Raw genomic sequence first — 17,192 nt, forward strand, 5'->3', positions numbered from 1 at the left:
GAAAAAAATAATAAAATTCATTTGGAAAAACAAAAGTCAAGAATATCAAATGAACTTTTGGAAAAAAGTGTAAAGAAAGGAGGTTTATCAGTATCAGATCTTAATCTGCATTATAAGACAATAATTATCAAAACTATCTGGTACTGGCTAATAAATAGAAAGGTAGATCAATGGAATAGAGTAGATATGCAATTTATAGCAGAAAATAAACATAATAACCTCATATTTGACAAGGGTAAAGAATTAAGATTTGGGGGATAAAAATTCATGATTTGGTAAAAAATGTTGGGAAAACCGGAAAGCAGTATGGCACAAACTGGGCATGGCCCAATATCTCACACCATATACCAAGGTAAAGTCAAAATGGATACATGACCTATATATAAAGAGAGACATTACATGAAAATTAGAAGAACATGGAACATATTACTTATCAGACTTATGGATAGATGAACAATTTATATTTAAATGAATAAGAGAGCAAAATTAGTTTTAAAACGGATAATTTTGATTACATTAAATTTAAAAAGTTTTGTACAAATGAAAGAAATACAGCCAAGATCAGAAGGAAAGGAGAAAATTGGGAGGGTTGGTATTTATAGACAGATTCTCAGATAAAGGTCTCATATCTCAAATACATAAAGAATTTTGTCAAATCTATAAGAATATTAGTCATTTCCCAATTGCGAAAGGTCAAATGATATAAACAGGCAGTTTTCCAATGAAGAAATCAAAAGGGTGTATCATCATAAAATTTCTCTAAATCATTATCGATTAGAGAAATGCAAATTAAAACAACATTGCAATATCATTTTACACCTATCAATTTGGCTAAAATGATAGAAAGGGAAAGTGACAAATGATGGAGAGGATGAGGAAAAAATGGGACACTAATTCATTGTTGTTGAAACTGCAAAATGATCCAACCATTTTGGAGAGAAATCTGGAATTATGCTCACAGAGGTATTAAACTACTAATACCACTACCTGGTCTATTTCCAAAGATGAATGGAGAAAAAGGAAAAGGAACTATATGTTCTAAAATGTTTATAGCAGTCCTCTCTATGGTAGCAAAGAACTGGAAATTGCAGTGATGCCCATCAGTTGGGGAATGGCTGAACAAGTTGTAGCATATAATTGTGATGGAATACTGTTATGCTACAAGAAACTATGAACTCAATGATTTTAGAAAAAAACATGGAAAGACTTGCAGGAAGTAATAAAGAGTGAAATGAGCAAAATGAAGAGAGCACTGTATATAGTAATATTGTTGTAAGAATGACTTTGAGAGAATGTTAGTCTATTATAAATACCCAAGTTAATGATAAAGGACATATAAAGAAAGATATTATTTGCATCCAGAAAAAGAATTGATAAATAGAATAATTTTACATATCTATATATCTATATACCTATTTGTTCTAATGCTAGCCATCCCTAGGGAAGAGGGAGGGAAAGGGAAGAACAAAAGAGTAAAAAAGAAATTGACATAATAATCTTGCTGTATATTTGAAAAGGATAGCAAATTTTCCATAGTAGATTTGCAATTTCATGTACAATCATCTTTTTTTATTGTACTCTGTTATGGAAAGTTCTTTATTCCATAAATTAAAAATAAAATTTAGAAAAGAGAACGAATGACTCAAGAGCCCTTTAGTCAGTCAAGAGTTTTGTTCAGTCAAAATATGTAAGCATTATCTGTCTGACACAGATGAACATAGATTAGAACAATGAAAAAGCACAAATTTTGTCTGCCTATATACTTTATGAGCATTAGGACTACTTAAAGTGACATTATATTGGAGAACTACATTAAAATTATAACATCAAACTATAAAATGTTTACAGCTATCACAAGGCCCCAGAATCTTTCTTTGACTGCAGGTTGTCTAAATATAGGAGTACTTTATTTATTTATTTAAAAGTCATTGATTTAGTAAAAACAGAATTCATATTTAAAGATTCTCCTCCAATAGCACATTGTCGTGTGCATATTTCATATATAGCTTGTATTAAAATCTTAGTTTCTTGAGGGTAAGGACAGTCTTCCTTTTGTACTTATATTCCCCCATGCCTAGCACAGTGCTAAGAGCATAGATGATTAATATTTATTCACTAGTGAGTTGATACACAAAAGTCATAAAATTCCTTGAAAGATGCAAATACAGAGATAATTTCTATAGCTTTGTGATTACAAATATAAAAAAGATATGAAAAAATATGCTTTCAAAAGGTATCTTCTCATTTCGAAGGTATCTGATAACTTTGTTGTATATTTGAAGGGAATAGTGAGTTGTAAATAGTAGATTTACAGTTTTATATTCAATCATCTTTTTTATTATACTAGGCTACAGAAATGCTCATTTCATTCCATAAATAAAAATAGGTATCTGCTAATGTTTTGGAACATGTCTATTGTAGATTCCAAAGGGAAGAGATGTTTCCTAAAGACAGGTCCTTTAAATGCTCCTCTTCCATTTTGACAGTGTTTTGATTACATCGAGCCCTAAGGAAATTATAAACCCTAAATGAAATTAGTAATTACTGTGCAGAGCTTGTAATGACTATTAAGTCAAGAAAAAAACAAACAGATAAAGATGCCCTTTCCCCACTTCATGTCATATTTGGAAGGAATTAGGTCTGGAATTGAGCAAAATCTGGGAGCAGGCTGGAGTGCATTTGCCAAAGGTGTCAAACCCACTACTGGGGCCAAATTCAGCCAAAAATACTCCTGTATAGGGTCCAAAACACCTTAAAATGGAATTAAATGTTTGACAAAATACATAAAAATATAGTACAACATAGATAATGTTAATTTGTGGTTTTCTATGTTTATATGTGGCCCTCAGGAATCCCTTTCTATTTGCGTGGATACCACTGATTTAGACAATTGCAGTTTTTTAATTACCTCACTGATGCTATACAACTACAAATCATGGTATTTTTCAATCTCTGAAGAATTATAGTTTCAGGTCACCAACAGCAATAACTAGAAAGACACAGAATGGATATGAGTTAGATGAAGCATATTGCCATTACAGAATTGTTTAGGAGAAGGAAATGTCAAACATATCATGACATAATTACATAAATAGAAAAGGATGTGAATTGATAATATAGCAAGAATGAGAGATAACAAATGGATGGCATATGTATTACATTGGTATCCATAAAATTTCAGGAGATTTAGAGAAAGGCCCCCAGAATATTCAGTGCATTCCCTTTAGAGGATTAACAGGAAGACATCAACAAGAGTTTATATGAGATGAAAGGCCACTGATGAGGCACCATCTGCACCTCTGGAGCAAATAAGCCCTTCATTGAGATCACAGATCCATTTAGGAAATTGCTTTGTAAGTGACTTATAAAGTAAACTTGGGGAATATCACTTAGTTAAATGAATGAAATATGCTCAAAGGTCCATTTACAATCAGGTTTTTATCTTAGTTTTCAAATTTGGTTGACAGAAAATGTAAAGATTTATATTATGATTTTGCCCTGCTATGAATGCAATGTAAGGATATAAAAAATCAGGCTTTATGTGGGAAAACACCAAAACTATGAAATACAAATTATTCCTTGCCCCAGTGGATTCACAGTAACCCTTTGACTTTAAAGGAAAGACAAAAAAATTATCCTGAAGGGTAATTATTTGGAGGATGGGGAAGGAGAAGATGATTGGATACACTATTCGTGCCTTTTCAACCATAACAATGGTATTGCTAAAGTGATAGCAATAAAAATTTTGAACCATGACAGGCATTTCTATCTCTGCTCATAGAATATTGTTGGTTCCTCCTTCAAATGTACTTCATGTAAGTCTAAAGATTGCTCAGAATACATCTGAGATGGAACTGACATTCTTGTGCACAGATATTTGGCCCTTCAAAAACACTTTAGACTATTTTTTTTTAATTTAAGAACAAATCTCCCAGGAATAATAAAGCTAGCTTTGTTCCCAAATGGTTACTGCTTGTTATTACAGCATTTTTGACATGTTTAAAATGGATTTCTTTTTCTAATTGATTCTGCTAATCTAAGAAGAAATACATATTTCAGACCACACCTATCTACATAACTTTCTAGTTTTATGTCCTTGTCACCTTGAGCAGAACAAATATATTTTCCTGCTCAGAAATCCAATTGGGAAATTCATCAAGATCATTCAAGGCTGGAAAGACTATCAGCTGAGGAACAATGTACTGCAATATGTTGTTGTTCAGTCGTTTCTGACTCTTTGTGACCCCATTTGGGGTTTTCATGGCCAAAATACTAGCATGGTTTGTCATTTCCTTCTCCAGCTCATTTTACAGACGAGGAAACTGAGGTAAACAAAGTTAAGTGATCTACACAGGGTCACACAGCTAAGTGTCTGAGGCTAGATTTAAACTCATGAAGATAACTTCCTGAATCCAGGCCCAGCACTCTGTCTACCACGTGACCTAGATCCCCCTCATGTAATGTGATACTACCTTCAAATTAAAGAAATGCAAAAACTAAATAGCTTAAAAAGGGGTGCAAGGAAAAATTCTTTTTTTCTGTCTTACTTTCTCTCATTACTTTTTGTACAATGGAACAATTACTACACTTTTTATCCTGGTTGTTTATCCTAATTGGATAAAATTCACTGTGATATACTTCATGTTTCATAATGCTGCCTTATCGTCTTTCAAAGAAAGATCACAAATTACATGTTTGCCTGATGCAAACAAATCAGAGACAATAATTAGGTCAAATAAGATAGTTTCTCAACAACACCTTTTCAGCAGTTATTTCTGAGGTCATATCCTAAATGAATTACAAGTTTCAAAAGAGAGAGTAAATATAAATTTATTCCTATGTGGCCCCCTCTGAATAAGAGCAAGAGGAGCCTGCAAAATTGGCAACTTCTGTTAATTCATTTGCTATCTTTTACAGTTTTATGGCATTATTCTCTGCTAATAGCAATTAATTTCTTCACAACAAACTTTAACTTTCTCTAGAATATTTCGTATATTTTCTTCTCAAGAAGAGCTAATTCTTTTAAAGTCACTTGATATTTAAATATATATGTGTGTCTATATATATATATATACATATATATATTTATATACACATCTATTATACATTTTTAAAGAGTAAAACACATTCAGATGCTAATACCACAGATCAAACTATCAAACTTAAGGCCTTTGAAAAAACTTCCTTCTCTGAGCCTCATTCTCCATGTTTTACCTAAATATTTTCATATATATATACACACATATGTGTGTGTATTATATATACACATACACATATATGTGTATGTATGTACACATACACATACATATATATCTATATCCATATAGAGAGAGTTTTATAGATACACACATATACATATTTAAGGCAGAATATCTAATTTTATAGATACGTGTATATAGATATAAATACACATACACACATATATACATAGGAGTATGTGTGTGTATATATGCAGAATATCTAACCTTTGTTCAAATACAAACACTAGTTATAGAATTTTAGATTTAGAGCTGGAATGAACCTTAGATAGTTTCTAGCCTAATCCCCTCATTTTACAAATGAAATAAACCCAGGGACCATAGATGTTAAGTGACATAACCAAGGTCACACAGGTTGTACCAAATTCAGTCAGAGATAGAGTTTGAACCCAGGATCTCTGACTCCATATTCAGAGTACCATATTATTTACATACTCCATTTACTTTTTAATGGTTCAGTGTATACATGGAAGAAAGACTTCAGAACTGTCTCATGCTTATTTCACCTGCTTATTTCTGCCGTCTTTAATATTTTATTACTGACTTAAACAAAATGACGTTCTTATTCTAGTTCACAGATGAAAGGGAAACAAGGAAAGGGGAACAAGAACAAGCACTTACTATTTGGCTGCTGCGTGCTAGAAAACGTGTTAAATGATTTACAAAATTTTATCTTGTTTGATCCTTACAAAAACCCTGGGAGGTAGGTATTATTATTATTATCCCCATTTTACAGTTGAGGAAAATGAGACAGGCAAAGTTTAAGGGACTTGTTCCAGGTCATGTGGCTAGTAAATGATTGAGGCTGCATTTGAACTCAGATCTTCCTTACTCCAAGCCCAATGGTCTCTCTACCAAACCACTTAACTGCTTCAATTTGTTTTTGAAACAAGGCTTGATACTAGATCTAACATAATCAGTCTCATAGTCAGGGTTAACAAAGATTTTTGGGATAAGATTTTGGATAAAATCCAATAAGATTAAATTTAATAGCAATAAATACAAATACTTAAATAGAAAAAATTTACTTTATACACATAAGAAAGTAAGAAAAAAAGTGACTGAAAAAGAGTTGATGTAAGGAAAAAGATCTTGGCAAAAACTGACATTCTCTATATTTTTAAGAGTTGAAAAAATTCTGGAGAGTTTAGTGAACTGTAAGTTGATTGATTATAAGAATGAATATGACATGGTAGTCAAAAAAGACCAGCAGACATAGCATCCAAGAAAAAAAGATATTATATTCCAATTGTTTTTTCTCTCACTCCACTGTAAGAGTACTGTTTCTGCATGCCATATTTTAAGAATAACCTTGATAAGCTGAACGGTGTCCAGAGGAGAGTAACCCAAGATAGTGAAAAAACTAAAAATCATACTTATGAAGATAAATTGATGGGATTTAGAACGTTTAGCTTGGAGAAGGGCTTAAAGCACATATCATAGTGGATTTTAACTCTTTGAAAGGCTGCCACGTCAAAGAAGGATCAGAGTTGTCCCATTTGGCTTCGGGAGATGTAACAAAAGGCAATGAATAGAAATTTCAAAGAAGCATATTTAGGTCTGGTATATTTAAACATATCCTAACAACTTTTGATATCTAGAAGTAGATTTGGACATATTGGTTTAGAGATGTGTTTGAGACATGCCGTTGTAGTTATCAAGCAGAAAGTTGGTGATGTGAAACGAGTTCTGGAGAGAGATTAGACCTGGATATATAGATTTGGGAGTCAACTATACATACATGTTTATTTAAAACATGAGAGCAGATAAGATCACTAAGGGAGAGAATAGAGAGAAAGGGATTATAATGACAGTACTGAAAGTATAAGCTAACATGATGGAAGTCAGTAAAAATCCAAAATTTTAAAAAAAAATCTCAACAGTTTGGAATAATGGCTGAATCTAATACCATGAGATTTAATAGGGATAAATGCAAAACTTTACATTTGGGTTTTTAAAAAAATCAAGTGAATATGTATTAGATGAGCATTTATGACTACACAACAATTCTTGAAAAAAATCCTATGGTTTAGTGTACTGAAATCTCTTAACAAGACTTGATAATCTTTGATATTCCCTCTAATTTTAGAAATATCTAATGTTGAGGAAAAAGAAAACCTAGGACATTCCCTTGTAAATATCTTTATAGCCAAAACTCTTTCATCCTAAAACTGAAGTTAATTTTTTAGTCAATGTGGGACTTCACATTTATTCCTATTATATTTAATCTTGTTTCGTTAAATTGTTAAATTGATTTGTTATCAATTTATTTTGAGCTGTTAAATTGCATGATTCTGCTGGGTCTTTTGGAAGAAGCATTATCATCCAATGCATATTTTTCCTTATTTCTATCATACTAATTTAATAAACACAATTACATCCAAATAACTGATAAAAATCTTGAATAGTATAGGGACAGGGAGATGGTATACTGCTTCAATCTATACTAACTAGCCATTGTCACTACCACCTAATTTGTCAATGTTTCCCTTATAATGTGTCTATGAAGCACATATAGACTTGTTATACCAATACCCACTTGCACTGGAAAGGGTCAGAGTGAAGCTACTACATCTCCCCTAAGAGTCCTAGGGGTAAACCTTGAGGGGCTAGTAACAATATTCTAATGATATTTTTAGCCATCATATAGTCTCCTTATTATCATCGCCTTATTATCATCTAGTTAATTAACACATCAGGTAATAAATTGACCAGTTGATTTTCCTTACTGTCAATTAGTCAAATAGCACCAATTAGCTTTTTATCCCCTCTTAAGAGTATCTTTTTCCAAGATAGTTTTCAAACATTTACATATAAACTTTTATAAGATTTTGAGTCCCATTTTTTTTTCTCCCTCCCTCCCCCTGCTCCTCTCCAAGAGAGCAAACAATCTGATATATAGGTTATACATGTACAATCATATAAAACATATTTCCACATTAGGTTTGTTGTGAAATAAAAATCAGAACAAAAGGGAAAAACCATGAGAAAGAAAAAAAAGACAAAATAGTATGCTTCAATCTGCATTCAGACTCCACGGTTCTTTCTCTGGATGTGGATAGCATTTTCCATCATAAGTCATTAGGAAGTGTCTTAGATCATTGTATTGCTGAGAACAGCTAAGTCTATCAAAGCTGGTCATTGCAGAATGTTGCTGTTAACGTGTACAATATTTTCCTGCTTCTATTCACTTCATTCAGCATCTGTTCACGGAAGTCATTCCAAGTTTTTTCCTAAAATCCACCTGCTAATCATTTCCATAGCATAACAGTATTCCATTATATTCATATAACACAACTTGTTCAGCCATTCCCCAATCGATGAGCATCCCCTCAATTTCTAATTCTTTGCCACCACAAAAAGAACTCCTATAAATATTTTTATACACATGGGCCTTTTTACTTTTTTAATAATCCCTTTTAGATACAGACCTAGTAGTTGTATTGCTGGATCAGAAAGTATGCAGTATTATAGTCCTTAGGACATAGTTTCAAATTGCTTTCCAGAATGGTTGGGTCAGTACACAGCTCCACTAACAATGCATTTGTGTTCCAATTTTCCCACATCTTCTCCAACATTTATCATTTTCCTGTTTTGTTATGTTAGCCAATTTGATAGGTGTGATGTGGTACCTCAGAGTTGTTTTGATTTTCATTTCTCTAATCAATAGTGATTTAGAGTATTTTTTCACATGACTATAGATAGCTTTAATTTCTTCATCTGAAAATTGCATTCACATCCTTTGACCATTTATCAATTGAGGAATGACTTGCATTCTTATAAATTTGACTCAGTTCTCTCTCTCTCAATAGATACACATACACACACACACACACACACACAAATGAAAAATGAGACCTTTATTAGAGATACTTGCTGTAAAAATTGTTTCCCAGCTTTCTGCTTCCTTTCTTATCTTAGTTGCATTGGATTTGTTTGTGTAAATACTTTTAATTTAATGTAGTTAAAATTATCTATTTTCTATTTAATAATGTTCTCTATCCCTTATTCGGTAATAAATTCTTCCCTTCTCTGTAGATCTGACCAGTAAACTATTCCTTGCTCTCCAGATTTGTTTATGGTATCACCCTTTTTGTATTACTTATGTACCTACTTTGACTTTGTCTTGGTATACAGTGTGAGATATTGGTTCATGCCTAGTTTCTCCCATACTATTTTCCAGTTTTCCCAGCAGCTTACATTAAATATTGAATTCTTATCCCAAAAGCTGGAGTCATTGGGTTTATCAAGCAGTAGATTACTATACTCATTGATTATGGTGTCTTGTATACTTAACCCATTCCACTGATCCACCACTCTATTTCTTAGCCAGTACCAAATAGTTCTGATGGTTGCTAATTTATATATTTATATATAGCTTTAGAAATGGTACTGGTGGGCCACCTTCCTTTGTATTTTTCTCATTATTTTTCTTTATATTCTTGACTTTTTGTTCTTCCACATGAATGTTGTTATTATTTTTTCTAGCTCTAGAAAATATTTTTTGGTTGTTTGATTGTTATGGGATTCAATAAGTAAATTAACTTAGGTAAAATTGTCATTTTATTATATTAGTTCAGCCTAACCATGAGCTACTGATATTTTTTTCCAATTATTTAGATCTGACTTTATTTGTGTGAAAAGTGTTATATGATTGTGTTCATATAGTTCCTGGATTTGTCTTGGCAGGTTGTCTCCCAAATATTGTATAATGTCTACAGTAACTTTAAATGGAATTCCTCTTTTGATCTCTTGCTGGTGGGCTTTGTTAGTAATGTATAGAAATGCTGATGATTTACATGGGTTTATTTTATATCCTGCAACTGTGCTAAAGTTACTTATTATTTCAAGTAGTTTTTCACTTGATGCTCTTGGATTCTCCAAGTATACCATCACATCATCTGCAAAAAGTGAAAGCTTTGTTTCCTCATTGCCGTAGTAGGAATCTTGCTAGCAGCTGCTGGGGGGGGGGGCGGGGAGCGGTGTAAGATCCACCAACAACCAGCACCCAGAAAGCTGCCACCATAGGTTTTTTGGTCTGCTTTACTAAGGAAAGTAACTTTAAGGGGTTAACAATCTCAGTTTAATCAAACACACGAATATCATTCACTTGGTTCAGAGGGAAAAGCCAGCACCCTGAACTTCAAAGCAAATACAAACAGAAATTACAAACATCCACAGACAGACCATGTCTGATTCAAATCACAATTTAGTTACCAGAGAAGAACCAATATTTGGGTTGCAAAGCTGGGGAAGAGTTTGCAGCTTGCCCAGAGTCTCAACATTCCTTCCATGAGTGTGCCCCAAAAATCAAATGCCAAGCTCTCAATTATATCCAGTTTGGAGCCCTGAGGGCTCTGACCTCACCCAGGCTGGGTCTGGGAAAGTTCTCCATCCCCAGGATAACATATACAAATCAATGATTCCCAATTGTCTCAGTGCTAAGAAATACTCCAAGACAAAAAAAATCCCACTTTATCTGCCCCATTCAAACAAAGGCCAGAATCATTAAAGGCACTTAAGAGACGAAAAGCAAAAAGTCCCACCTTAATTACTATTACAATTGCCTGTTCTAATTCCTTCAATTTCTTTTTCTTCTCTTATTGCTATAGCTAACATTTCTAGTACAATACTGAATAACACTGGAAATAATGGACATCTTTGTTTCACTCCAGATCTTTTTGGGAATGCTTCTCGTTCATCCTCACTACAGATAATGCTTGCTGATGGCTTTAGAGATATGCTACTTGGCATTTTCAGGAAAACTATTTATTCCTGTGCTCTCTAGTGTTTTTAATAGAAATGGCTGCTGTATTTTGTCAAAAGCTTTTTCTGTAACAATTGAGATAATCATATGATTTCTGTTAATTTTGTTATTGATATGGTAAATTATGCTGATAGCTTTCTTAATATTGAACCAGCTCCACATTCTTGATATAAATCCCACCTAGTCAGAGTATTATACTCAATTTTTGTCCTTCCTTTTCCAAGCTGTTGACTCTCTTTTGAGACCTCTCATTTCTTTTCCCAATTTTTCTTCTACTTCTTTTACTTGATCTAAAATGCTTCTTGAGATCTTCAAGAAGGATTTTTTTTTGGGGGGTGGGGGGGTAGAGACCAATCCATATTCCCTTTTGAGTTCTTGGATGTAAGTATATTGACAATGATGTCCTCTTCTGAGTTTGTGCTTGGATCTTCCTATCACCATAACAACTTTCTATGGTCATTATTTTTGCTTCTTGCTTTTCTTTTGCTTATTTCACGGCTTTTGAAGTTGAACTTTCCTGCTAGAGCACAGGGGGCACTGTCCCAAGATTTTTGTGCTGGGGCCCAAGGTCCTGGTCACTGGCTTTTCACACTGGAGCCTCAGGCACCAGTGGCTGGAGGGTTCTGGCTGATTACCTGGTGCTGGCCTAGGGCCCTAGTGGTGGTTTCTGGCCTATGCTGAGATGAGGTGGGGCTTTTCTGCACTTCTCTAGGGCTATACTGAAGCATGTGGATATCCACCTCCTGGGGGATACTTGTTTGCCCTGGGCTGCACTGAAGTACATGGTGGTTCTTGGAGCTGGAGTCTGCAGGCTCCCCCGGATATGCTAAGGCACACATGGAGTCCTGGTGCTGGCATTTGCCTGCTCCACCACACTGGATCTGAGGCTCTCCTGCAGGTTTGCTGAGGAGGGCCTTGCTTCTGTCTTACTGGGATGCTTCCTATCCTGTGCTCCCCTTTTACCCAAGTGATATGGACCTTTTTTGTCTATCCTTTAAGTCTCCTGGGCTAAAAGACTGTTCCACCTCATCTTTCTGCTGGCTTCGCTGTTCCAGACTCCATTTTGTGGTTGTTTGGAGGCGAACATGGGAGAGCTACAGTGATTTACAACTTATTCTCCAATCTTGGCTCCTCCAAGTGCACCAATTAGCTTTTACAAAGGCATATTTCCCAAAAAGCTATAGCAAAAAAGGATAAAGTAATTTTATACTTTGAAGTACAAAGCCCTCCAAAACTAAAAGGACATTTTCTTCTTCTACCTCAGGGGAATGACTACCAACATTCCCCTACTGAAGAGGTTAAAGAAATATGAAGATAGGTAGGGAACCATAGGTTTTAGGGGTGCTAGAGACCCCAAAATACCTATATTCCTGCCAAAAGAATTCAACTCAAGCCTTCTCAGCCAAAGGAAAAGACAAAGTTTATTAGGGATTCACCATAATGGGTTGTCTTAAGAAATCCCACCCTTTGTGACACCTACTTTCACAAGTGGACCAGATTCAAACTACTGAGCTAGATTGAATCTGAGTGCCTTCATGGAGGCAAGATGAGACTTATATACACAAAGACTGTGGGAGGGATTGAGGGGTGGTCTGGGGTGACTAGAGGAGGGGTCTAAGGAGGACCTAGATGAGGTCAGACTCCAGGGTGGGGAAATAGCTGAAGGCTACCTGGACATGACACAATAAGAGAGCTAGGGTAACTGGGCTAGGGTATAGATATTTTGATCAGGATTAAGGGTGGGCTAGGCTAGATGGAGAGTTGGGCCTAATGATAATGTAAGGCGTATGGCCTTAGGGGAAGGCCAGATCTAGTTGGAAGATTCAAGGAGAGTTCAAGGGGGTCCCCAGAGACTGTACTCCAGGTTCAAGGGGATTTCCAGAGACTGTGCCCTCATCACTACCAAGTTCTGTTGCTAAGACATAGCTGATGAAAAAGTCACTCCCTTAATTTCAGGAGAATGTGAATCAGCTACTAGCTAGATTCACTTCTGGGCAAAGCCATGCAGATTACTACTAAGAAGTAGTTTCTCATTGTCTTTCACTGCTGTTATTACCAAAAGTCTGTAACACAAACTCCAATTTTTTTAACTTGGTGGTTCCTCTTCCCTTTCAAAGCTTACAAGCTTACTTTGAGTATTCCATCTCCAATAACCATCTAAGATCAAGAAGGAATGAACACAACAGGGAAAGAAGTGACATTAGCATCTTGGTTTTGCTGCCACATGGTAGCTTGGGTAGAGAAGTCCCTCCCTCACCCATAGGCCTATAGCTCTTCTTCCTCTGCACTTGAAAGCCAAAAGGGAGAGAGATAGATTTTGTATCAGCTTCTTTTATATGCACACTCACTTCTGAATCATAAACTATTTAAAAGATTTTTCATCAACACACAGTAAGCTGAACATGAAAAAGACAACACTTGGAGATTTTCTAAGTCAAGAAGATAAAGTGCCACTCATCCACCCCTGCTCTCTGTCACACTATTCTGGAAGCATGTTAACCACCTTTCATGCAGATAAATACCAGGCATAAGAAGCTAAAGGATTAGGTGCTCATTAGCTAGTCTTCCATTACATTTGCAATTGAATACAGTTCTCCAGTTGGGATCTAACTAGGGCAGAGTACAACTGATTATTTTTTCAATTAAATTTTATTATTTTTTTTCAATTAACAAACATTTTATTCTCTTCCCACCTTCCCAACGACTAGAAAAAAGAAATAAAAATGAAACTTTTACAACAATTATTCATTATAAGTTTAAAGTAGAAGAATTCCTCAGGGAGCAAGGCTTTTTACCGAAGACTCAACTATATTGGAATGATGTGAAAAGTCCATAGGTCAGGCCTGCACAATCTGTGGCCCTCAGGCCACTTGCAGCACGCCAAAGGATTTCTTCTACATACAAATGATGTTTTCCTCTACATTTTTGTGGACCTCCAAAAATCCCCGGTGTGCTGCAAGTGGCCCATGGGCCACAAGTTGAGCAGGCTTGCAATAGCTGTTTTATTAAAATGTTCATGATCAGGCTAGGTACACCAGACTTCAATACTCAAGAGCACACAGTAGATGACTATCCTTAAATATTCATTAGTGAGACTGAGGTAGCAGGGGATTAGAGAAGCATGAGATGGTCAGGGGATTTGATTGCTAAAAGTCAACTGCATTATGAAGGACCCAAAAAGGGAGAGGAGGAAGTGCTTTACCAGTACGTTTGCTATTTAACATTGAACCTGCAATTTTCAATGCCAGCAATCCCTCTTGTGACAAAACGGACTAATTTTTTTTTTTGGAGGAGGGTCATGTAGATTTGCTAAGGTCCTTTTCTCTTGCATTCTTAATTATTGTTCCTAAAACTTATCTTGGTGGTAAGACACTCATTATTATTGTCCTTTAAGATAATGGAAATGTTCTTAGAATTGGATGATGAGTCAAAGTAGGGAAAAGAATGGTCTTTGAAGCATTGAGATTAGAGTACAATCCTTGGGTTGTTACCAGTTGTGTAAGAGTATTTATTGTACTTCAGATATACACAGGATTGGGGAAGGTTTCTGGTGCTTGTTCATTACTCTTTCTTTACAATGACTTCCTTTAATATGATTAACACACAAAAGAGAAGTAATAAAAAAAATAACCCATCATTAGAAAAATAGTAGACAAAGCATTATTTGTGGGTCTCGTCCTTCTGTTTATTAATTTTCAGAGACCTGAAGGATTTTTCAATGACTAATAATCAACAACTAGGCAGGTTACAGGTCTAAAAGTCAAAGAAGTAGCAAATGATTTCTTTTTTTCGCTTTAGTTTTCCTTTTGCCAGTCAAACACACACACACACACACACACACACACACACACACAGAAAGAGAAAGACTCACATACATATACTTATACACATGCACACACACAAAAAGGCATGTGAGAAAATATGGGGATATGAGAAACAGTTACATATCTTATATCCTTCAATATGGTCGAACTATAATTCTTCTATGAACTTACTGCATGTTATAATGAAATTAGAGAAATTTAAACAACTCATTTGAAAAAATGTGGAAATGTATTTCATTCACCTTACAGAAAATTGAAATTTTCCACCATCAGATAAAAGTCAAAAGAATATTTTTCAAAAGGTATAGGACATTCAATATGCTGCCAATATTATTTTAGACAAACTATCTTCAAAGGTAGATGACAATTTGCTACTGATCTTTAATTTTTTTTTCTTATTTTAATTGAATTTTGCTCATTAGGACCCCAAAATGCTTATTTGAATATTCAATAACAACAAGGGATTAATTCTGCTATTTATTGTTTAAATTTTGTATTGGCAATTAGGGTGGGACTTTTTTTGTTGTTGTTGTTTTCTTTTTACTGTTTCCTCTTTTGGAGCACTGAGGTAATCAAGTGCCTTTGATGAGTCTGGCCTTTGTTTCTTTGTTAAAATCAGTAGTCTTTGATGATCTGCTTACGTCAAGGGAAAGCTTAGTTCACATGGTTCTCAATTGCATGGTTGTGATGCCCTTTGACGTTGAACAGGGTATATAAACTCAGAGGTTAGTGTTTTGTTTTGGGCTCTTACTCACTGGAAGAGTGTCTTGTGATTTGACCAGACAAGACTCTGTGTAGCTGCTGGAAACCCCTGGCTTTGAAAACCTAGATGTTGGTCCCTCTCCCTCTGGTCACTGTATAATTCTTTCGTCAGACAATTAGAGGCCCGTCTGTTGAAAACTGTATGTGTTTGCTCTGTTTATATTGTCTCTGTAATTTGTTTGTATTTGCTCTGAAGTTCAGGGTGCTGGCTTTTCCCCCTGAACTAAGCGATTGGTATATGTATCTTTAATTAAAATGAGATTGTTAAGCCCTTAAAGTTGCTTTCCTTAGAAAAACAGTTCAAAGGACCTGTGCTAGCAGCCCTCCTGTGTCCTCTTGTTGTTGGTCTTTCAGCCCCCACAATGACTGCTAGCAACATTGTTATTACAAATTTCTAAGTATATGTCTACATAGTTTCAGCAAGCTAGGAAATAAGTATATGTGAATATAATTAGGATTTCCCCACTGGAAAACCACAGTGAGGAGAAAGTTTTATTTTCCCTATCACAGTTGGTAACATTTCTTATAATATTATATTTATATTTTACATTTTAAAAATAGGACTATTGCTATATTAGTGACAGATCCATAAGTAGCTCTGGGTGTAAAAGCTTTGTCAATGCATTTGGGAAATAAAAAAAAATAAAATAAAACAGATTCACATGTCCCTGATTTTTCTTTGTACAGGTAAAGAGGAAATCACTAAGTGTTAGAAACACAGTTATGATAGGACTGGAGTTCTCCATTTCCATTAACAAAGAGTATTCCCTAATAGGGGACAATGCTCTACCTGTGACCTGATGCCTCCTTCCTCCCTTGACACAGTTTTCTGACCACCTGAAGGCATGAAAAATCCCACTTCAAGGGACCTAAGGTCCCTCGGACTTCGTAGATGTCTGAACACCATATATCTCACCAGACCCTGCCTTGCAGACAAGGGGGAACACAGTCTATAAAAACAAAGTACCACTATATCTTCTTTTGCATATGCTTGCCAGGCTAAGCCAAGTAAACCACCTTTTATTAATACTTCAATTATTTACAAATCTTTATTTCATAAAAAATGGATCCTGCAACTAACAGGAAGAGATCTCAAAGACCATACAGTCTAGTCCTTTCATTTTTCAACTGTGGAAAAACAAGCTTCAGAAATTAAAGGACTTGCCAATGATGATAATATGTGATAATAAAGACAAAAATATAACTCAGCCATCCAGACCAAAGTTCTGCCCACTCTTCTACTGTTTGAATTATATGTACCCAGTGGTTACTGGATGTGTAAGCTCCTATGTGTATGAATGGAAACAGCTAAGAGAACTTTGGGACTATACATACAAACTGTGGGGATGCAGGAAATTAAGATGCCAAAGGCACTTGTACCCATACATTTTTTCCACTTAAATGGGTGGGAAAAGAGTCTTCAAGAGAAACATCAAACAAACACCAATATTTGTATATATGCCTTATTAGGCTTTCCATTTTTCTTATACGGTAAAGGTCTAAGCCAACTGCCATGAAAAATAGGAATAGAACACGAAACTATGATTTCATTAGAATAGGAACTTCCAGTTAAAGAAATTT

Source organism: Trichosurus vulpecula, chromosome 1 (genome assembly GCF_011100635.1).
Source record: "Trichosurus vulpecula isolate mTriVul1 chromosome 1, mTriVul1.pri, whole genome shotgun sequence".
Classification (NCBI taxonomy): Eukaryota; Metazoa; Chordata; class Mammalia; order Diprotodontia; family Phalangeridae; genus Trichosurus; species Trichosurus vulpecula.